General features: G+C 45.8%; 2 long non-coding RNA genes across 2 annotated transcripts; both read left to right on the top strand.

The window, feature by feature from the left end:
- Window positions 1-2806: 2806 nt before the first annotated feature.
- LOC140693906 (uncharacterized) lies at window positions 2807-5877 on the top strand. The gene is made up of 5 exons (XR_012069610.1): window positions 2807-2958; window positions 3276-3447; window positions 4241-4353; window positions 4573-4661; window positions 5739-5877. It is a non-coding gene; the product is annotated as an uncharacterized lncRNA (long non-coding RNA).
- Window positions 5878-6033: 156 nt separating this feature from the next.
- LOC140693907 (uncharacterized) lies at window positions 6034-9415 on the top strand. The gene is made up of 3 exons (XR_012069611.1): window positions 6034-6293; window positions 6812-7000; window positions 9354-9415. It is a non-coding gene; the product is annotated as an uncharacterized lncRNA (long non-coding RNA).
- Window positions 9416-22884: the final 13469 nt, after the last annotated feature.

A 22884-nucleotide genomic window follows, 5' to 3' on the forward strand; every position in this document is an offset into this window, starting at 1 on the left:
GCTAGAACCACAGACACTGATTGCACAGAGGCAGAGGAAGGGAGGATTCCAGCCTCTGGTCCAGCTCGTGTGGAGCTCAGAAGTTCTTCCTCCTTTCCTGAAAACAACACCAGATCTGAGGGAGCTGCAAACCCACTGCTCTTCTTAGATCCCAGAAAACTGAGGGGGAAAGCTGCTCCCAACCCAGAGAGGTTGCAAAGGGAACAGCGGGCAGGCTTGGAGAGTCACAGCTCCCAAGGCAGAACCAGCTTTTGTAAGAACCCCGGGGGCAGGCAGATTTAACAGGTCCCTGAGGCCAGCAGGAGGCTCAGTGTGGGGATATCAGAGTGTGACAACTCCAGGGGGCCAGTCAGAGGGGCCCCATGCTCTTTTTCATGTATTTTACATCCAGGACCGTGTCCTGTTCTCAGAATGAAGGTCAGAGGATAACTCCTCATGCTTCCTGCCTGGAAAGGAGAAAATAACTGTATTGAAATACACCCAGAACATTCTGTTTCATTGGGGGAAGCTGTTTTTTGTTTGTTTGTTTGTTTGTTTAATGAGAAATAATTTTACCAGAGCCTAACCAACCTGGGAGAAGGGAAATCCCTTCTGTGTCACCCAAATTGGGGTGGGGGGAAAGAGACACACTTGTGGAGGTCACAGCTCAGGGCACAGGCTCAATGAGAACTAATCACAGGACTGCAGATGCCCTGCTCTGTCCCGCTCCCCCAACACCTTACCTCCATGTCAGTAGGGCCCGTGTGTAATAACAGGAATAATACTAACAGAAGTAAATGTCTCAGGAGTGTCTAGGGAAAACCCAAAGACAGCGGGGAGATGAAAACAAGGACACACAGGCTGTTTTAGCCTCTCACACAATTAGCTGTAGCAAACTACACACAGCCCAGCCCCAGTAGATAAACAGACAACCTCACAGAAGAAATTATTTATTTTGGTTCTCTTACCCAGTGCATTCCATGGTGCATCCTCGCCTAGAATTGAGTGGAAGCAAGTCCATCTCAGAAGGGACATAACTGAAGAGGGATGGCTTCCCAGACTCTGAGGGACAGAGACAGCACCAGCCTGGGTTAGAGAAAGGTGAGGGGTGGGGTAGGGTGTGGGCTGCCTTCTTCCCCGAATAAGGAACCTTCCTGAGGCCAGCACAGTAGGAGGGAGGGCCATGGGGTGGAAGCAGCCAGACTTCATCCTGAGAACTGATGGGATGCCTCAAAGGGACCATTCAGGTGCCCAAACTGGGCCCTGAGTGTGGGAGCCAGTCGGTCTGACTCAGAGCCCAGGACTGAGGTGGGCGCACAGCAGGCCGGTCTTACTTGGCCGGATCCATTTCACTTCTCCGAAGCCCTGTGTAAAACATGAAGCATGGACGGCCTGATGAGCACAGCTCTGACCTCAAGACCGGTTTCAACTCCTCTCTTTCCAGAGAACAGAATCTCTGAACTCGTCCTGGGTGACCGCACAGAGATCACCTTAGTGGCCCAGGCTAGTGACCGGGAACATGTACCTTCCTGCAGGCAACCCCTGACGTCCACTGATGCATCATATACTGGCAAAGAGTGAGTCCCTGTGCATTGGTCTAACAGCAGAGACTCTGCCAAAGGCCCAAGAAGTGGTGTGTGGGACATGCAGGGGTGCAGGAGTGTAAGCAGTGCAAAAGTGTAACTGGTGACAGGGGTGCAGGGGCTGTGGAGGGCGCAGGAATTTCAGGGGATGTGGGGGTGGAGGGGTGCAGAATTGCAGAGTGTAGCAGGGGTTCAGAGGTGCAGGGAGTGTAGGGATGCAGGGAGGTGCTCAGAGACGTGGCCAGGATTAGAAGGCAAGTGCACATCCTTACAGTCAGCCTGACCCAGGCAGGCTATTGCAATGCTTTGGGGCGGCGGCAGCGGCGGTGGGGGTGGCCGTTGGGAGGCTGCCCGGGCAAACCGGTCTATTTATTCTCTTCCCTGCAGCCTGGCCTGGGGTGGGGATTGGCCGCCGAAGATTCGCCAGATGTTGCACTCCAGGTAAGCTTGCTCCTGGTAGGTGGGGCGGTTAGGTCAGCGGGCGGCGGCAGCGGCAGAGGGGCGGAGCGGGGCTACCCCTGGCGAACGGGTGGAATAGCTGCCTTGTCCTGGCTGCTGGGCCTGGGAGCGGCCTCTGCTTCCCCAGGTCGCCGGACACGCCTGTCCCACTCAGCTTGCTGAGTGCGGAGTGGGGGCGGGGCCGTTAAGTTGCGGGGCCCACGGCGGTAGGGGGGCTGCCGCTGGGGAGCCGGTCAATTCGCTCCGCTCTCCCCGGCGGCGGAGCCAGGGGCGGCTTCTACTGCCCTAGAGGCGGGACGCGGGTCTCCAGATGAGCTTGCTCCTGGGAGGCGGCTGCGGAGGCGGCAGGGGCAGGGCATGTGTTCCAGGGAGCTGCTCCATTACTTCTCTCCCCTCGGCCTGGCTTGGGGGCGACCTCTGCCGCCGGAGATTTGCCTGAGGTCCGACTCCAGGTGAGCTTGCTCCTGGGAGATGGGTGCGGTGAGGTCAGGGATCTGGTAAGTTGGTGGCTGCGGGGATAGGGAGGCTGCCCCGGGGTAGCTTGTGGATTAGCTCCATGTCTGCACCACGTGGCCTGCAGGCGGCTTCTGCTGCCCCAGGTCCCGGGACACCCCTGTCCCAATTTGCCTGCTGGGGGCGGGAGGCAGGGTAGTCAGGGTGCAAGGGTGGCGGGGGTCGGAGGCCTGCAGCGGTGGAGCGGGCCCATTTACTCCCATCTTCCCCGCGGCTCGTCCTGGGGGCGGTCTCTGTTGCCCTGGGTTACGGGACACGTGTATCCTAGTCAGCTTGACCCCGGGAGGCGGGCGTGATACGTTTGGGGTGGTGGAAGCAGCGGCGCGTTTTCCCATGAAGCCGGTCCATTTGCTCCCATTTCTCCTCATGGTTTGCCCTGGGGGCGGTCCCTGTTGCTCCAAGTTCGCCGGACGTCCATCTCCAGGTCAGCCTGCTCCCTAGAGGAGGCCACTGTGAGGTCAGGGGGCAGGAGCGGTGGCTGATGCGGGGGGATGGGGATGTATTGGGGAGTTGGTAGATTGGCTCCCGTCTCCGCGATGGCCTGGTGTGGGAGTGGCCTCTCCTGACCCAGATCAGCAGACACACCTGTCCCATTCAGCCTGCTGGGGAGGGGCTCCCTGGGCGGTGCCTTTAAGGTGCGAGGGTGCTGACGTCGAGGGTAGAGGGCCTGCAGGGCGGAGCTTGTCAATTTGCCCTTCTCTTCCCTGTGGCCAATCCTGGGGTCGTCCTCTGCTGCCCAAGAAGCCCGATGCCCATCTCCAGGTCAGCTTTCTCCTGGGAGGCGGGCGCGATGAAGTCGAGGGGAAGGGGCAGCCAGCCGTCGCAGCTGCCTAATGGGGCCACTTCTCCTTTCCCCTGACCTGGCCTGGGGACGGCCTCTCCTGCCCAAGATTCGCCTGACACACCACACCAGGTCAGGTTGCTCCTGGGAGGTGGGTGTGGTGAGATCAGGGGGTGGAGAGGAGAGGGTTACTGCCTATTGCGAGCTGGAGGATAACCTCCCATCTCTCTGGAGGCCTGATGTGGGGGCGGCCTCTGCTGCCTCTCGTTCCCAGGTCACAAATCTCAGGGTCATATTGTCACGGGGGTGCGTTAAGTTGGGGGGCGGCGGGGTGATGGTGAGAGTATGGGGCCTGCCACTTGGGAGCTAGTGGTTTAGCTCCCATCTCCCCAGCAGCTTGGCCTGGGGTCAACCTCTGTTGCCCCAGGTTGCAAAGCACAGTTTCTCTGACAGCTTAGCCACCGGAGGTGGGCAGGATGTGCTGAGGGGACTGAGGCAGCCACCAATGCAGCAACGGAGGGGGCTGTCCCTGGCAAGCTGGTCAATTTGTTCCCATCTCTACCTTTGCTGCCCTAGTTTCGCAGGACGTCCTTCTCCAGTTTATCCTTCTCCTGGGAGGTGGGCTCAGTGCATGCAGCCCAAGGTCTGGGCTCTCCCCTTGGGAGGGGAAGAACTCTCTTGTTCTCCTTTGTCTTTATTCTTCAGTGAAGGGGTTACTTGGCCCAATTCTTAATCCTGAGAAAGTGTAGCCTGTGTTATGGAAGAGCTGCTGGACAGTGTGCTTTCTAGGTGGGTTTTCACATCAGCTGATGCCCCAGGCAGACAGGAAAGCTATTACTCAGAGCTTCTTAGTGTGGAGTTGGGGGATGGCCCTGCTGTCCTCACCATACTTTTTAAAAATATGTTACTTCCCTCTTTTTCCTAGGTGACATTTTAGGTTATTGGGTCACAGATTGCTGGCACACCCATCCCTGTTCTCAAACATCTTTTAAACTTGGGTGAAGTGATAAGTAGGGGAAGAAGATGATTTACTGAAAGGTAAGAATACGTAAATTTGCATTAAAGCTACCTTCTGTCAATCTTTCTCAAATGATTTTTGTCGGATTCAAAATCAACGACCTAGTGAATGTTGTACTCTTGTGTAAATCATTGATCTTTACATCACATTTGTTGAGTGGTCAACGAGATTTGTTTAGTAGATTATTCCTGAAAGGAAAAGCTCAGGCTTTTGATAATTCCTTGTCTGATGTTACCCAGGCAGTCACAGTAGAAGACACAGCTGATATAAAAGTCCCTCACCTGCCTGAACTGCAAAGCTTCTGGGATTACCGATTCCTGAAATGCAGGTGACTCTTGATGATAATCTGGGGGATGGTTTATATGATCAGATTCTTCCAGTCCTGTAAATGGGTTCCGTGGCCCCAGCCCCGGGAGAACTGGTCATAAGGGCCATATCGTGAGGGGTGGGATGGGAAGGCAAGGTGTAAGAGCTGGAATCACTGAGATTCAACACTCGCTAAACACAGACTCCAGAGCCTAGTTGTTCTGTTCTGGATTTGAGAGTTTGTTCAGACATGATTCTTGCCTTTAAGGAGTCACTGCCTGGGTGGAAGTAACCTTTACATAAATCTGAGGAGGATGGAAATTAAGTAGATGGGCTGTTATGGTTCTCAGTGTGCCTAGGCTCGCTCTTCCAGGCACTCATTGGACTAACGAGAGTCATGTTATTCACTCATTCACTGATTTATTACCCTTGAACTGATCATTTGTCCCACAGTAAGTGAAACAAGGGATCAGGAACCTGAATTTTGTCCCCTCTCCTATCACTGATTGTATCTGTCAGTCGGGCGCCCTGCGTATGCATTGTGAAATGGTGGTATTTCTTGCCCAATGGGGCTGCACTGTCAGTTCTGAGAATCAGGGGAGACACGTGGGTAGGAAAGCACCCTGACACACATGGCCCCCCCACCCCGTGAGACAGCATTGTCGATGCTCAGGTGACCCGATGTAGACCGCGCTGCTAAACCTGAGCATGGTTAGTGATCTTGGTGGCTATGAAAATACAGACTACCGGTCCCTACCTCTGGAGGCTCTGAGGGTGTGTACCCCAGAATTCTGCATTTTTAAAAGGACTTTAATTCTGGTGAAGATTATCTGAGTGTCCCACTGAGAAACACTGGTGTTCGAGGCACCAATATTGAGGATTCTCAGGGAGCGATGTCTTTTCAGGATGGTCCTAGGGCCCTCACTTGAGACTTTTGCCTTGGGTTTAATTGTATGTGAACAGAAGTGATGTCTCTCACTTCCAGTGCTTGTAAGCGTGCTCTGTGCAGGGATTTATTCTCAGTAGATGGCAAAAACTATGATTCTTCAGGTCACCGAGCTAGAGTGTGAGCGATCTTTTATTTTGGTATTCTTTATAGCAATGCAGAGTCTCCCGAGAAGAGATTCAGACTTAACAGCTTTGTGTCAGACTTTGGAAGACCGCTGGTGCCCAAGGTGTTCTCTGGCAGGGCAATGACGAACCTAGGTCCCTCTTTCCCTGCTACATCAATGAAGTGGACCACTTGGACAAGGCCAAAGCTGGTATCTCAACCATTGCCCTTGACAGTGATATTCGGCTCCAGGAAGCCTTCAGATGCAGCAGGTGGCCAGAGGAGGAGCTGAACAGGCTCATGAAATGTGACATCCCCAACTTCATCAATACAGACCAGAACTCTTCCGTTGGGGAAGATGATCTCCTGATTTTGGAACCACCGATTGTTCTAGAAAATAAGCCATTTGCTCAGACCTCACACAAAGACTTGAATTGAGAAACGTGCTTTGTCAAGTGTCTTTCTGAAGATGTGAAGTCTGTCTTTGTATGGCAGGAATTGCCCTTTCACAAAATTGTATGTGTTTGTGTCTGAGAGAGGGAAATGGAGACAGACAGAAAGACAGAGACAGAAGAGAGCCCCCTCAGAAGAGAGCTAGTTAAGGTGAGTTTTTGTGCCTTTAAAAAAAAATTTGGGGTTTTGGGGGGAACAAAGTATTTACACTGTTTCATTCTCCTACTTGGAAACCTGGCCCCATCCTCAGTGTCAGTGGCCTTGAATGGGGTTGGCACGGTGCGTTTCATCTGGCGCTGTCACTACCACGCTCTGCCTTTAGCATGTTGCTTTGCCTGTCAGGGCTGCCACCCTTTTAACCTTAAGGCTAGGAGTCTGGGGTAGATGATCCATCTCAGCTCTGCTGTTTTGAAAATTCCTGATGGCAGCATAAACCAGGCCCTACCTCCTGTCTCTTGCTGGGGCACCCCTCAGGTCTGTGCCTTCTACTCAACCCTTTACTGAGCCCAGTTCTATCAGAAGCCCAAGTGCCTACCGGGATGGAAGGAGACTTGTCTCTCGTGGTCACGGTGGCCGACATTTCCATTGGTTGTGCTGAAACAGCTCTTTTGAGATCCCCTGGCCACCCTTGCTCAAACCTGAGGACAACACTGTCGTTTCTTTCCTAGGAGGAGGATCAATGCATGGTGCACTTTATGACAATCCTGTCCCCAGGAATGCACGGAAGTTTTTCAGCTGAGTGAGGGGAGGTGCCTCTGTGTCCCTGTGTCCCTGTATATCTGTCTGCTCACACTACCCTGCCACCGGCTACTGAGCAAGAAAAGTGCTATTCACCATGCTGTGTGTTTTGCAGATGTGTAGGTGATGGTCGTCTGGCTCGTGTGTGTGGGCTTGGAGCTGGGATGTTGAAGGGCTTATAAATACCTCATCAACATGTATTCAAGGTGGCCTGGTGCCACACGGACTTGATTCATGAAGGCAGCAAGCCTGAACACTGGTTTCGAAACAACTTGGTTTTGATCAGTCACACTGCATGCATGACTCACTGCTAATCTCTGGGTGGTTTTTTCATTTTAGATTTATTCACCCAGTGTCTTACTTAAGCTGAAAAATACTTTTATTTCACCAGAATATTCTCTGATTCTTTGTTTTCACACATCCAGTTTTTTAATTCCTTTAAAAATTTTCTGTGTTTATAATGCCTCCTGATTTCTATCATTTCTAGTTTCCCTGTGGCCTGAGCCATGCACCAGATTTTATGTAGGAACTGTTCCACCAAAAGGAATCCCCTTGCTATAATATCTTTTGAGGAAAATATTATTCTTTAAGACCCTAACACTAATTCGTAGAACAAAGCATGGAACATTTCTTGTAGTTAATACATGTTCATGCAAAAAGAAACTTGATATTTTCATTGAAGAATGTTGATTTTAATAACTTTTACTAATGTGAATATTATTATTCATAATTTAAGTAACCAAATAAAACCACAGTTATTTATTATGAAGATTGAAAACTATTTACATGGTCTCTCAATTAGAAGACTGAAGTGTATTTAAAAATGGAAAAATACCCATGATGACACCATCTTTTTTATTAACTAAATATCAAGAGCTGTGCAGGGTTATGATTTGACCACCTGCAAGCTGTCAAGTTAGCATGAGGTAGTTTGTGGATGCTGCCAGAAGACAGGAGACTCCCCCAGGATCAGAGACTAAGGACTTCCTGCCAGCACAGCAGACAGCCAGTGGTTCATGTTCATGTTGGTTCCTGAGTTCCTTTCCTATTGCTGTTGTAACAAAGGACCACAGACTCAGTGGTTTAAAGCAATACACATTCATCTTCTCACTCTTCTAGGGTGCAGAAGTGCAAAGTCAATGTCAGTGGACTAAAACCAACGTGTGGCCAAGGCTATGTTCCACACCGAGGCTCTTGGGAGGGATTCATCTTCCTACCTTTCCCAGCTTGCATAGGTGCTCATACTCCTTGGCCCAGGGCCCTGTGTCACTGTGACTTCTGCTGCCACTTCACATCTCTGTCTCTGACCAATCTGCCTCTCTCCTCTAAGGACCTCCGTGATGACGTTTGCTTTCCCACAGTGATCTGCCATCCCAAGGTCCTTGACAGTCACACCTGCAGAGTCCCTTTTGCCATGCACAGTGACATATTCCCAGGTTCTAGGGATCAGACCGTGGACATATTGGGGGCCATTATTCTGCAAAGTTCTTCCCTTTGGCTCCACTGGTTCTTGTCCATCCCACATGCAAAATGCATCCACCTCATCCCAACACCCTCCAGAGTCTCATTTACTACACCATCAACTCAAAGTCCAACATGTAGTCTATGTATTATCAGCTCAAAAGCCTAAATATTTTCATCCTCATCGCCTAAGTCAGGCATGAGTGAGACCCTGGGTGTGATCTTCTCTGCTCAAAATCCTGCAATGGCTTCTCATTTCACACAGTGAAGAAGCGAGAGTCCTTATGGTGACCTTACAGGTTTCCTCCCCCTCCCCAAGCTGAGCTCATCTCCGGTTTTCTCCCTGGCTCACTCTGCTCCAGCAACACTGGCCTCCCTGCTGGCCCTTGGGGACATCAGACTTGCACCCACAGGCCTGTTGCCCTGGCCGGTCTCTGTCAAACTCATATGCTGAAGTCCTAACCGCCAGGACTACAGAACATGACCCCATTTGGTAATAGGGTTGTTGCAGAGGTCATTGGTTAAGAAGAGGTCATTAGGGTGGGCCTTAATCCAGTATGACTTGTGTCCTGATAAAAAGGGGCAATGTGGACACAGAGATACGTGTACATGGGAGATGACGTGATGAAATGTGGAGAGAAGACTGTCGTCTCCAAGCCAAGGAGAGAGGCCTGGACCAGCCTCTCCCTCCCAGCCCTCAGGAGGAACCAGCCCTGCTGACACCCTGCCTGCAGACTCCCCACCCCCAGGGCTGTGAGACAGTGAGCCTCTGTAGTTCCCGTCACCCAGTGTGCGGTGCTGTGTTAGAGGAAGCTCAGCAACTAGCACCCCCTTCTCAAGGTCCTCAGTGAGGCCTGCTCTGGCCATCTCATTTTAAACTGGAAACTGCCTTCCCCTTGTCTCTGCCCCAGAAACCCCCTCTCCCTGATCATATTATTTCTATCACCTTCTAGAATACCATATATTTCACATGACTGTCACGACTGTAGTTTATGTTCTGCTCTTCCTCAGTCCTACAGGGACAAGGATCCTTATTTGTTCACTGACGGACCTCAGGTGTCTTGACCAGTACCCGTGGCACAGCAGTCAATACAAATTGGCCGGATGGAAGGAGGGATCGTTCCTTACATTCACAGGTGAGTGAACGAAGATTCCGGGGGATTGAGTGTTTTGCTCAGGCACAGAGCTGGTAAGTGTCAGGCCAAGGTGGGTTTCAGGTACCTATGAACCTGTGGGAGTCTTGAGTGATTCCCTTTCCATTGATTAGTATTTCTCAGGTGTCTCGTTTTCTGGCTCTAACTTTTGACTTCTTTCTGGTATTCTTCTAAGCTTTCAACCAGTTGTAAGTTTTAATTCTGCTTTGTCTCAGGTAAACAAATGAAATCTGTAAATCTTTTAACTCATTATTTCATCTAAATACATTGTGATTAGTGATGATGTATTTCTGGCATCTTGTTTTGTGATTTCTATTTGCTTTGCGCTGCTTTTCTTCTGCCGGTTATATCCCTTGCAGTCATGGTTAAGAGCATGGCGTGTAGAGGCAGCCTATCTGAGCTTGGTTCCCTCCCTTGCTAACCATGTAACCAGGATATGTAATCCCTTTGAGACTCACTTTCTTCATATACAAAAAGTGGTACTATCCACCTCAAAGACTGTAAGCATTAAGTGATAAAATGGATGGAGAACTTAGAATAGTGACCGGCGTATTTTGCATTCTTCATTTTGACTTCTTTATTTTTATTCTCTTTTTAAACAATTACTTTAGAGATTACTGTTGAATTTTAATGAACACCCTAGATATTGAAGATTAAAATGTTACTTAACCCATACATTGAATTTTATATACCAAATGATATCTGTAGTTTGTTTCCATAAGTTCTGTTTAGCTCTATAAAAAAATTGATCTGCTTTCTTTTACATGATGTCCTGATTGTTCATTATGTTACATAAGATTCATTTTATCTTTTAATGATTCAGTCATACTTATTTTATGCTCTCTCTTAGATTATTTCATAATTTTAGGCTCTGGAATATTAATCATCCTGTGTTTTACGGTGAGCTCTTTCTTCCCTGTGGCATTTATTTTCTTCTGTTTATAGTTGTGTGTCTGTGTGTGTGTAGAGTTGTGGGAGTTTCTCTATAGTGAGTACAATTTTTTTCCTATGATTGTCCCTTACATCCTGGTTTATAAAGTTTCCCTAGAGAACAATTTTGTGTTGCTTATCCTAAGGCTCCAGGTGATATGTTCAACCTTGAATTATATTTTTCAGTTTGGGAATTCCGGAATCTTAAGTGGAGTATAAATATGGATTCCACATTCATATAAAGCAGGGGCGTGGAGATTAGATTTTTTTAAGGGAGATTTTGTTTTTCCCTAGAGAACAGGCTGTTTCACCCCTTTCCTGCGTGCACAGGTGGAGAACTTTGAGTCTTCCTTTCAGTGAAGAGTCAAGTCGTCCAATATGTCTTATGCAGAGGTTTCTATAAAGGAAGACTTCTACATCTGGTATGGACCCTTTTTCTTAATGGACATTGTATCCCTATTTATGTGCAGATGAAAACCTCTTCCCTCCAGGGTGCTGTGGCATCAGCTCACAAGATTACCATTTTTGCGTTAAGTGTCCTCTTTTTATTGTCTCCTGGGAACTTCTCTCTCCATAGTTATCTCTGTGTTACTTTTGTTGTTGTATTTTATACGGCATTACTGAAAGTTTTACTTAAAAGGGATCCTAATTAGCTCTGTTTACCTGTTTCCAGAGCTGAAAGCTTCAGTTCTAGAGTATCTGTTTGATTTTTCTTAAAAATACATTCCAATATATTTCTCTGGTGAAAGTCTTGACCCTGTTATCTGTTCTCCCATCATTTCCTTATTTTCTTGATTATATTAAAAGTGTTTTATAGCCTTTATTGGTAACTCTGATGCTTACATCACCTGGGGGTTTGCATCCTTTGTCTAATATTTCTTATTCTCATTTTATCCATCATATAGTCTTGACATGTTGCATGTCTAGAAATTCTTTATTACATGGCAGACACTGCAAATGAAAAATCCATATCTTATCTTCTGTAAGAGGTTTTCTACCTTCCCGTTAGGCAGACAGGGTGAGAGACTGATCATCTCACTCCAATAAGGCCCTGAGTTGCGTCGACAAAAGTGCCTTTTTTCTTAAGACAGCTTTGAGGTATACTTGGCAAAATAATTTTCACAGATTTAAAGTGTACAACTTAATGCGTTTTGACATAAGTATATCCCCAAGGAACCATGACCACATTCAAGACAGTGAACATACCCATCACCCACAAAACTCTTCTCCTGCATTTTGTTGTCCCTCCCTCCCTCCCCGTCTATTCCCCTGGAAACCATTGATCTGCTTTCTATCACAACATACTGGTTTGCATTCTCAAGATCGTTGTATGAATGGATTCATGCAGTATCTACTCTATGTTGTCTAACTTCTTTCATTCAGTGTAATTATTTTGAGAGTCATATGTGTTGCTGTATTAATAGCTTATTTTTCTCATAGCAGAGTATTGCTTAATGCTGAGTTTTTCCTGAAGAGTTTATTGCGAACAGTGTTTGGTTAGACCATCCTTTGTTTCTCCATTTACTTCTTGATGGATGCGTGGGTTATTTCCAACTTGAGCTATTATAAATAATATTGCAGTGAATATTTGGTTACAAGTCTTTTTATGGACATACACTTTTATTTTCTAAAGCATCAGATGAGAAATATCTGGGTTAAATGGTAGATAGGTGTTTACCTTTTTTAAGGAAACTGTTAAACAGTTTTCCAAAATGGTTGTGCTATTGTAAATTCCTCGTGGTATGTATCAGTTCTGGTTGCTCTACTTCCTTGCCAGCACTTTGTAAGGTCGATCTTTCTAATCGTATACATTCTAGTATATATGTGAACTAGTATCTCACTGTGATTGTTAAAAGCATTTCTATAATGACTAATGGCATCTTTAATCAGCATCTTTTCATATGCTTATTATCCATCTGGATATCTTTATTGAAGTGTGTTTTCTGGCCTCATTCATTCATTCAGGTGTTTGCATTATTATTGTGTTTTGAAATGTTTTTATTCTGGATCAGACACAAAGAGAGACCTTTACCAGACATATGATCTGCAAATAGCTTCTGTCTATAGCTTGTCTTTTCATTTGCTTAGCAGTGTTTAGAAGAGCTTTGAAGAGTCTTCATTTCTGTAAAGTTCACTCGATCAGTTACTTTTTAAAATAGATGATACTTTTGGTGTCATAGCAAAGAAATATTTGCCAAACCCAAGGCCATAAAGCTTAAGCCTATGCTTTTTCTACTAGCTGTTTTATAGTTTTAGATTTCTTATTAAAATCTATGATCCACTTTGAGTTAATTTTTGTATATTTTGTGAGGTGTGGATCAAAGTTCATTTTTTTTTTTTGCATATCACTGTCTAACAATTCCCTCACTAATTGTTGAAAAGATCCTTTTCTCCACTGCATCCTTTTTGAGAATCAATTGTCTATATAAGTGTTTGTTTAGTTCTGAAATTTCTATTCTGTTCCATTATTCTATTTTCCTGTTTTACACCAACAGCATACATTCTGATTACTGTAGCTTTATAAAATAAAGTCTGAAAATTAGATAGTGTAAGTCTTCCAACTTTGTTTTTCTTGTTCAAAGTTGTTTTGGATATTTGGGATCCTTTGCATTTTTATATGAATTTTACAATCAGTTTCTAAATTCCTTACATCCTGTTCTACCAAAATTCCACCCATGTCTTTGGCCATCTCCAAAGCCGCATTTTCAGAAGTCTCTCTAGATCCCAGGTGAAAGGAATTTGTCTTTCTTCTGGCTCCATTCACATTTCATATTATTTGATTACATTTATTCATATTTGGCTGTATGTACTTGTCTGATCTTTCCAGCCATATGGTAAATCTCTCAAAATTAGGAATCTTGACTTGGTTCCCTATATCTGCTGAGAAAACTAGTTCTATGCTTTGCAGCAGTGAGCCCTGCAGTAAGAGGTATCTGCAGCACACATCTAGCTCATTGCTTGCATATTGTCAAGAAATCCTGCAGATTTAGAATTGTTTATTGATTGTTGTCTCCAAGACGTCTCAGTCTTTTTTATTTCTATTGTTACTGTTGCAGTTTCAAAGAGCAATGGCTAATTATTTTCCAAATATCAAAACATACTGTAATTGAGTTGTGATGTAAATTATGTGCTGCTGTGTCTTAAAAACCTCCTTAGTGTTCACAGGCTCCTTCACTCATGGAAATTTTGGGAGAATGACATATCCTTAGAGATAGCACTGCTGACTTTGGTGACCAGAGAAGCAGTATCTGAACTCACTCCTGCTGTTTTTCTAGTGTCCCATCTAGCCCTCCTCCAGCCCTCCATGGGGGGACATGCAGTTCTGCCCTTGAAAAGCCTGTTGCTTCTCAAGAAGACTTCCCTATGAAACATAATCATGTCCTTCTTTTGGGGACATTCAGTCCAGAGATTTGGCGGCAGGGGAAAATGTTTAGTCTGCTTTTGGTAGAGCCTAAACTCTTCCATAATTATTAGAAGCAAATCCAATGAGGAAACTGTGTTGGCATCTAACAAATCAGCATAAATGTCTGATGAGGCAGATCAGCTTCCCCATCCCACTCAGGCGTCATGTTGATGTGACACTCAACTTGGCTAAAATTTTCTCCTCTGTGCAACGTAAGTTTCAAGACATTATGAATGGCTTTTTGTTTTTCTTCCTTGGTCTTTCCACATTCACTGTGTCTGGTGAGATTATATGAATCCTGCTTATTTTCAGCCCAGCAATTACCCTTTTTAAAGGATCACGTGTTTAAAAGGCTAGTGGACAATTTGTTAGAAGATAGAATTCCTTAGATTTTGGTCCTGGAGTTGAATCTTGGTTAGGGGTGAATGAAAATTCCCATTAAAATTTTAAATTCAGTGTTACAAAGTTTTAAAAATAGTTAAATATTAGTCAACTTCATTAAACACTTTAGCAGTTATTTACTTTTAAGCCGGTTTCTGGGGCAATTTTTTAAATGATTCCCTCTCTTTATTGATTCCCTCTTTATCAGAATCCTTGAGAGGCCCTTGTCATCACTGTCAGTATCATCATCATCATCATCATGGAACTGATTCCTCTGGACGATTCTAGGAAAATAAAGAGATCGGTGCAGTTATGTGTAGGTCAGTGTGTGCATATACAATAAGAACAGTTATCAGACATTAGATGCAAGAAATCCACTTTATTTAGAGAAGAATGTGGTCATGAAATCCTGATGTGGTGAATGAAGGTAGCAGTGGGAACAGAATAGTCAGTGAAAAGGAGGAGGAAGTGAGCGAAGCGGGGAGCATAGATCCTTGGTTAGCCGATCATCAAATTGGTGAGAATGAGGGGAGTGTGTTGGCAGAATCATGTCCCTCCCCCGCCACAGGTTAGCCAACTGTGACATGTTTCTGTACATGGTAAAAGGGATGACAGATTATATTAGGAGAAAAATCTTAGAGGATTTCTGTCTTCTAAATTGTCTATTAGCCTTTTAAACCCGTGATACATTATTAAAGATTAGTGGAGGGCCACAAATAAAAAGGATTCATATAATCTCACCACACATACTGAATGTAGAAAGACTAAGAAAGAAAAACAAAAAGTCATTCATAAGTGCCTTGAACCTTAAATTGCTCATGAGAGGAAATGTCACACAAGGTGAATGTCACAGCCACATACATAATGCCTGAGTGGGAGGGGAGAAGGGGATCCTGAGATGAGACAATAGGGTGAGTAGCCTGGATTGTCCAGGTGGGCCCAATGTAATCACAAGGGTCCTTAAAATGGAGGACATAGCCCAGCTGAGTTTAAACTCAGAGGGAGGTGTAGCCATGGAGCAGTGTTCAGAAAGGCTGCTGGCCATGAAAATGGAGGAAGTCGTGGGGCACAAGCTAAGGAAGTTGGGTAACCTCTGAAAGCTAGAAAAAAAACCAAAAACAAGGAAACATTCTCTTCTAGATCCTCTAGAAGGAAGGAACCCTGCTGTTAAGTTGAATTTAGCTCAATGAGAACTGTGTTGGATCTCTGACCTCCACAGCCATAAGGTGATAAATCTGTGCTGGTTTAAGTTGTTAAGCTTATGGAAATTTGTTACAGTGGTAATAGAAAAATAACATAGTGGGCGGTAGTGTAAGGGATTAAAGGTCTAGGCTGGGGTGTGGAGAGGATTCTGACATTTATACTGAAAAACAACCAGGTGCAGTGGGAAGGTGTCTTAAGGAAGACCTACCTGGCAGGGCTGTTAAGACGACTGTTTGGAGTGAGGAGAGCATTGGATTAGAGGAATCAATTAAATCTCTACCAGAAAAATAAGGAGTAAAATAACAGGGCTTCAGTGTTAGTGGATGCAGGAATGGAAATGTGCAGAGGGATATAAACATTACTTTGATATTAGCTCCAGGTTTGATGACTGCATGTTGGGGAGAGTTAGCCGATGTGTGGGCTGAATGTTTGCATCCCCTCAAAATCCATATGTCAAAACCCCATCTCCCAGGGTGATGGTATGGGAGGCGGGGCCTTTGGGAGGTGATTACTAGGATAAAGTGAAGTCATGAGAGTAGAGCCCTCATGAATGGGATTAGTGCCGTTATAAAGGGTCCCAGATTGCTTGCTTCTCTCTGCTCTCTGGCCCATGAAGATAGAGGGAAGACAGCCATCTTCGAGCCATGAAGGCTATTCTCTCCCAGATACATTGACCTCAGTCTCCAAAACTTAAGGAACATGCTGGTTGTTTAAGCCACCTGACCCACGGTAATTTGTTACAGCATCCCAGACTGACGAAGACAGGGGAGAATGCCTCTGAGTTTGGCACTGATTGCCTGGAGAATGCTGAAACCCAGGGAAGTGGGCAGCACAGACGTTTACCCATTTAATCCTGGCAACGCGGTACGAGATAGAGTCTACATATTTCTCGCTATTTAAAAGGGAAGGAAAAAGAGGCACAAATAACAACAACAACAACAACAACAATAATTTTTCCAAGATTCACACAGAACCCCCTGGAGGCAGAGTGAGAATTTATACTCAGGCAGGCTGACCCCAGAGCCCCTGCTCATAACTACTAAGTCAGATCACCTTGCTTATGTGGATCAATTTTTTTCAAGTGTGATATGAGGGTACTGTGTCCAGTAACTTATAATTTCAAAATACCTCACTGTAAGGGAATCATTAGTCGCAGGCTTTGCAAACCACAGAAAGCTAGACATACAAAAATAACTCGTTAGGGCAAGATAACCAATAATGTTTTTAAATATTATACTTGCTGAACTTTTGCAATAAAATGTGTATTTATAATTCTGTCTGGCTACAGAATAACTTCATAATCCTGAATGTGGCTGGTGGCTCCCATGGTGGGCAGCACGGGCCTAGAGAATTTAAGTGACTTGTGCAGCCTCGCCCAGGAAGCTTGTGGTGGGATCAGAGCTATAGGCTGGGACTTTTCCTTCCTATCCAACAAGTCCCTTATGGAGGCTTAGAAGCTTCTCCTTTGGTGCTCAGCTGTCTATCCGTACATATGACATCTTGTCAGGTGTCCCAGCCTGCTCCTGAACATCAGCCAGAACCCACTTCTGCTCTTTTCTGGCCAGGTAATACATTCTAGCAACTTCCATTGACTTCTTGGCATCAGTTCTTACCTGGAAGGGTAGTGGCTAGAGATGTAAATGTGTCCACATGGCAGGGTTTTCATACACATAGCAGGAGTTGTCAAGAGAAGAAAACGTCAGGAAGACGAGTGGAAGCAGGTCATTTAAAATACCAAGTGGGTACTTTCAATGTATGTTTGTCTTTCCAAGTCCATACTTGTTCTGCTTGTGCATTACAGGCCAGTAAATCGGGAGAGCAGGTTTTGCGGCAAGAAACAGCAACTTTAATTTGGAAAGCCAGATGAGAAGATGGAAGTCAAATGTCCTGGAAAACCATCTCCCAAAGTCAGAATTCAGGATCTTTTTATATTAAAAAGGGGAAGCAGGAATGCTTGGTTGTTGCAAACTTCTTTTATGAATTCTTTGTTGTTAGAATCTTTTGTTCTTGCAGCTCTTCACCTGGGTCAGATCCGTGTAAACCTCCAACAAACAAATGTTATTTCTATTTTGTAACTTGTTATCTTTATACGAATGGAAAAGTGTTAATTTCCTTTAAAGTCAGAGCCTTGAGGATAGGGTCTCCTGTATATTTCAGGCTTTAGGCAACATTGTTTTACAAAAGGTGCAGAACGAACAAGACTAAACCTAGGAAAAAGGGCACAGGTTTAAAGTCAAACGAACAGATCTAATATGGAGTAAGATTTGTTCTTTCCTATTTCAGTAGTGCCATGTAGAAGGCACTTTGGGCAGCTTTTTGTAGGGTCCTGGAGGCTTTCTCTCTCAGCCTCTGGGCTCCTCTATGGTAAACCCTTCACAGCTGTCTGGCCTGCTGGAAAACCACTCCGACTGTTTTGCCCGGAAGATGTGTTCGGTTTATAACTCATATCTACTCCTTGGAAAACAACTCAAGAAAAACTCAGTTGGTTTTCCACCAGCCCTTGGCAAGGTTGAGGGATAGCATGTTATTATTTTATAAAATAAATTAAAAATAAAAATAAAAATAATAATAATAAAAGAAGTCTTAAAAAAGCACTGGGCACATAGGAGAGAGTCAATAAATGTTTCCTGGCTTAAATTAACAGTGATGGCTCAGTGAATCCATGGCTGTTGTATTTGCTGTGCTAGTTACTCCTTTGCTCCATTTCAATTTTTTTTAACTGAAAAAGAAATACATGCATATGGTTAAAAAAATTCAAACAGAGCACAAAAATACACAAGTGAAAGAAGTTTTCCCTCATCCTCTGTTCTTTCAGCCCTCCCTGGAGATGCCACTGTTTACTATTCTTTTTGTGCTTTTCCAGATATGCTTTGCATATTCCCACCTATGTATGCAAATTCCTTTAAACGTTTACTTATTTTTAACTTATAGGGGTTTAAATCCTCAAGGGCTTTCTGCCCGGGTAATAGAAAAGAACAAATCTGACTCCATACTAGAACTTTTCCTTTGACTTTAACCCTGTATTCTGTCTCCTAGGCTTCATCTTGCTTGTGAAACAATGTTGCCTAGAGCCTGAAATATACAGGAGAGCCTATTCTGAAGGCTCTGACCTTTAAGGATATTTAACACTTTTTCATTCATAAAAAGATAACAAGTTGCAGAATAGAAAATAACGTTTGTTTTGCTGGAGGTTTACAGAGATTTGACTCAGGCGGATAGCTGCAAGAACAAAGGATTTTAAAAAAAAGAATTCCTACACCAAGAATTTGCTGCAACCAAGCACGTAGGAAAGAAGCCTGAATTCTGACTTGGGGAGATGGTTTTCCAGGACATTACTTTGCCATCAAGGTCTACAGAAACTTGGTATTCCATGCCCCAACACCTGGTCTCCCAACTTACTGGCCTGTCCTGCACTGAGGAGAATGAATTTGGACTCAGTAACACTCCTATCTACCCAGCAAGCTGGGCACTGGAAATGAGGACAGCTCTCCCACACCCAGGGACCTACTGTGAGCCCTTGATGGTTCCCCTAGGGTGGGGTGTGGTTTAATCAGGCGGGATGGGGACTATGCACCTACACTCAGGCAGTATGCTCCCTCTGGGGCTCTGATTTTATACCTCCCGCTCCCCGCCAGCTCAAAACCTGGGATAGTGGAGATAAGGCAGAGATCTTGCCTGCCTGTTTCCCAGCGTGTAAAAGGGGAATATGTACTCTTCCCAGGGTAGTTCTGAGCGACAACACCCTCGGGTGCTTGGTTCCCAGAGCAACAGGAAACACTTCTCCGCGTGGGGGCAACGGACGTGATCCCATAGGGGTTCTGCAGAGGCCTCGAATGAAGGGCTGGACCAGGGAGATAAAATTTGAGCTGCGGGCCTTGAAGTGTTAGAGAAGGGTGCAGAGGCAGGACTGCTGCCTGTTTCGGGGTGCCGCCGGAGGTAAAGCTTATTCTCTCCATCTCTGCTACTCCCCTCCCCTCTCCAGATCCCTCCGTTCTCTCTGCACCTCCTGTCCATCTACCTCCCTCCACTTTTCCCCTCCTCCCTTCCTCCTCCCATTTTCTCCCTCCCTCACTTCCCCAGCTTCTCTCGCAGAAACCAGAGGGTCGCTGGCACGACTGCGCATGCGTAGTCGGTGCCAGCTGGACCGCGGGTTGGAAGCTCCAGCTCAGAGTCGGATCGGCCCCAAAGGCTTCTCAATTCTGTCGCCCGTTAGGCCTTTGGCTTCTGCCCGGGGCCGGGACCTCCGGCAGTGGAAGTGCAAGGTAGGGGCTCCCGGGAAATGTTCAGGCTGCTGGGGGAGGGTGGTCCGCGTGTCAGAGCCCGCGAGGGCGCGAATCAACGTGTGTTCAGCTGAATTGCTCTGGCAAGGCCCCTCTGCCCCAGTGCCTCCGTCACACCTGTCCAGGGCCAGGTGTGCACCTGCCGCCTCTCGCCCCAGCCGGGCTCCCCTCAGTCCGCGGCTGGCGTCCCCTTCCCCTCTCCCGCCTGCGAGAACTCTCCTCCCGGGCTTCCTCTCCTCGGCCGCCGACCCGTCCCCACCACTGGGCGGGCTGTGTCCCGCGCGGGCGGGGTCTGCGGACCCGGACGGGGGCGGGCGGCTGGGGCTGGCCTCCGAGCGGGGCTGCCGCACGCGTCCCCCACCCAGCTCTCCCTGCCCCACGACCCCGGGGCTGCCCTCCTCTCCCTTTCCCGCTCCCTGCGGACCAGGTCAGTGGCGTGGGCGCTGCTCCCTGGGCTGAGAGCCTCAGGTTGTAAATACCAGCCTCTCCTGGTGGAGTTGGCAAAAGGGAGCGTCAGTGCTAAGGGAGCTTCCGTCTCCTCCCTCAGTGTTTCTGCCCCAGGTAATTTCCTTGAACAATTTCAGGTGTTATGATGGCGGTGCTTGATGATGTCACGTGTTTTTATAGTGCGAGGGATTATAGTGGTGAAAGCAGGGCTTGGTTCAGCTAAAAATGAGCTGAAGGCATGAGGCTGTGACATCCTCCAGGCTTCCCTCTCCCAGGGTGAAACGTGTGACCGTAGATTTTAGAAAGATAGTTACAGTCCCTAACTAGCCCAGCCCAGCTAGTGTGTGTTAACAGGAACAGCACCACCAGAGGCGTTGGAGACCCAGGGACATTGCAGTCCTAAAGAGCTCCTGGCACAGTTTGGTTTGTTTTGGCTTTTTGTTTTTCTTAAATTGTGTGGCACACTAGTTGTATAGAGGGGAAAATAATTGTCAAGAAATATTTTTTTTCATATAACAGCTTTATTGTGATTTTGTTCACACACCATGAAGTCCATCCATTTAAATTGTACAATTCAGCAGCTTTTAGCATATTCACAGTGCTGCAACCATTATTATTCCAGAACGTTTTTTATCACTTCAGAAAGAACAGTGGAAATCAATGACCTATCCACCCTTCCCCAGTGGTGTTTCTAAAGAAGTTTCTTGGCTGTTCCTGACCATAAATTAACTCGTTACATTCCATGAAAAATCTGGTAGGAATTCTAATAAGAATTACATTGAATCTGTCTATAAAAACAGGAATAATTAATGTCTTTATGGCATAAACTTCTTCTACTGATGAATATATCTGAGACCCTAAATTTTCATCTGTCCAGAGCCTGGCCCATGGGAAGTCCTCACAAATTGTTGGGCTTGTGAATGATGAGATTCTATACATTCTTAGTTGCAACTGTAGCTTTTCACAGAAGAGAAAAGTAACCTCAGTGAAGCCAAGTGACACTCTGATGGTCAGAAAGGGTGACAGTCAGTGCTGGAGTGATCCAGTGGACTTGGTGCTTGCCACCAGAATTCTCCACCACCTACAGCTAAGGGGATTACAGTGTTCTTTTATTTTTTTAATGACTTGCTTTTATTTTTCTAATTATTTTTTATTGAAGTGTAGTTAACTTACAATGTTAGTTTCAGGTGTACAGGAGAGATTCAGTTATAAACAGATGCATATGTATATACATAAGTTTTAGATTGTTTTTAGTACAACTCATTACAAGAACTTGAATATAGTTCCCTGTGCTATATAGCAGGTCCTTGTCATTTATTTTATATTTATTAATGTGTATCTGTTAATCCCCCCTTTCCTGCCTGCTAAACACAGTTTGTTTCTATGTCCATGAGTCCATTTCTAGCAGCATCGTTTTTCCTAGTTAATATATGCTGCTTGGCGGCTTTCAGTTTCAGTAATTCCATCTTATCTGTGGGCGTTTTACTTCTGGTGGGCCTGTATGTGGTTTTCACACGTGGTAACAGAGATCTGTATTTGGGAGAACTCCAGGCCTCCTGTAGTCCCTGGTACAGCTCACCCACTGAGCTGATGCTTGAACTGGGAAAAAAACACAGTAAATGTTAGAATTTCCACTATGATTGAGACTTCAAAGTTTCTATAACCTCTCTAGCCCACCTTAATTTTGGCTGCACCCATACTGGGTAAGTTGATGGAACTCCATGTTATGGTGATGTAGAGACAGGGCCTTGTATGCTTCTTCTCTTTCCTTTTTCTAACACTCATTCTCCTGGGCCTCCCAGATCTTCCCACAGTGGTGCCCAGGGCTGGCTTGGTGCTGCACTCAGGCAATATTTGTTAATAAGGCCCTTTCCTCATCTCTTCTCAGCGTCCGTTTCCTTCTCTGCACAATGAGACCATAGACTAGGTAAGTGCTTTTCAGTTTCTTTTAAAGCCATGTTTCCTTTGAGAAACAGAAAATGCAAATCTCTCCTCCCATCCCAACTGTTTAGATTTTGATACGTCCTCCAAGGAGTGACAAAGTTCTTTGTGGAAAACTGATGTGATTGTGATTCCAGGTGGCACAGAAAAGACTCTTCAGAGATTTATTGCAGGGAAAGGGCAGGAAAGGGGCAGTATGTCACACTTTCTAGTGTGAGCAGTGGAGAAGGGGATTGGGTTTAAATACGGTGTCTGATGTGGCCTCTCTCTAATCTTGCACAATGTGATAAACTTCTCTCCCTCAGTTTCTTCATGTGTCAAGTTGGGGTGATAGTATTTTAGGGTTTTTGTGAAACATTATACACATAATCCATTTGTGTCTCTTTAGAAACAAGAGCTGCTAGGGCGTCAGTGATTTCTTTGAAAAAAAAAAATCTTGTCCATAGCACTTTGTCTGTGTGTATTTTGAAGTTCCTGGAGGGTGAGTGTTGAAACTAAAGTCCAACGTCGGACAGGTGGCCCTTGGTTCTCTGTGCCCCAGATTGCCCCCTCCTCCCCAGTCCTCTTCCTCAGTCCAGGATGAAGTTCCCTTGTAGATTTACACAGAGGTCTTGTGGAAATGGCTTTTCATTTTATTGTTTCACAAAGGAGGGCTGCCATCATGATCTCTGTGGTCAGGTTTTGGTGAACTGAAGGCTATGAAATTGGGGGTTTCTATTTAATAAAAAGAAAAATAAATTACAAATACAAACTTAGACCTAGGTTGGTGAGAAGGGCTCTTGGAAGTGGGGACCACTAGATTT

The sequence above is a fragment of the Vicugna pacos genome, unplaced genomic scaffold, assembly GCF_048564905.1.
Source record: "Vicugna pacos unplaced genomic scaffold, VicPac4 scaffold_20, whole genome shotgun sequence".
In the NCBI taxonomy this organism is placed as follows: Eukaryota; Metazoa; Chordata; class Mammalia; order Artiodactyla; family Camelidae; genus Vicugna; species Vicugna pacos.